Below are 1,108 nucleotides of genomic sequence, written 5' to 3'. Positions count from 1 at the left end.
ATGGAAATGCAATGATATCTATTTTTGGCTGTTCAACTGAACATAATCATTTAATGTAAAAAGTGAAAGAAGACATACAAGTGAGGACATATACATCATTAGAGCAAAAAAGGTACTCAGGCAAAACAAGCGGTGGCCGAACAAATTGCAACAATTAGACCACTGAAGAATACATTAGAGCAACCTAGCACATATTAATACAAAGTATACAGTTATGCCAGAGTGCAAGAAGTTGATGACATTTCAATCCCTCTAAGTTAATGCTGGGATCATCTTCAGGACAAGACAATAATTGCCTGAGGCAATTGCCTATCGAACCATGTTCTGAAAGGGGGAGAAACAAGGAGAAACAAAAAAAGAAGAGGAAAACAAAGGTGGTGTAGATTAAGAAGGAGAATTTATTGTACATTGCTTGCTTAGGTAGGGAATATAATAAGCGGAAGGTGAAGCAGTCTATCGTGCTTGCTTAGGTAATAGATATTACAAATCCGCCGTGAGAAGTGGGGCATGCTTCAATGTTAATGAGTTGTGGCCATGAAGGGCTTGAGGATGTGGTTTGCAACTGGTGGTGACTGAGGGCGGCGGTAGTGTTTTGTCTTAAAAAAGGTAGTGGTCAAAGAGTGCAAGATGAAAAGATACCTGGGACTGAAATCGATGCGAGGCTTAGGGCAGAGATAGAAGGGATTCCTGGTCCTGGTAATTGTACCTGTCATAAACAACCATCTGGAGAATGAAAGTCCTCGAATTGCGCGGATGCGTTGTTGGAGAAATTAATTGGGTATGTTCAATCAATCAGAGTACTTGTAGAGTGCGCTACTTACCCGTGAGGGTCTCAAGGCGCTGAGGGGAAGGGGGGGTGTGTGCTGCTACTGCTCAAAGAGGCAGGTCTTGAGGAGTCTTCTGAAGGCGGGTAGGTCTTGAGTCTGCCGTATGTGGGTAGGGAGGGTGTTCCAGATTTTGGCGGCGAGGTGGTAGAAGGATCTGCCGCCGGAGGTCATTCGTTGGATGCGGGGGACAGCGGCGAGGGCAAGGCTGGTGGAGCAGAGCTGGCATGTGGGGGTGTAGAAGCTGAGTCTGTTGTTGAGGTAGGCTGGTCCGGGGTTGTGGA

The sequence above is a fragment of the Lissotriton vulgaris genome, chromosome 4_1 (genome assembly GCF_964263255.1).
Source record: "Lissotriton vulgaris chromosome 4_1, aLisVul1.2, whole genome shotgun sequence".
Lineage (NCBI taxonomy): Eukaryota > Metazoa > Chordata > Amphibia > Caudata > Salamandridae > Lissotriton > Lissotriton vulgaris.
The sequence above is the reverse complement of the archived record's forward strand: the minus strand, read 5'-3'. Positions refer to the sequence as shown.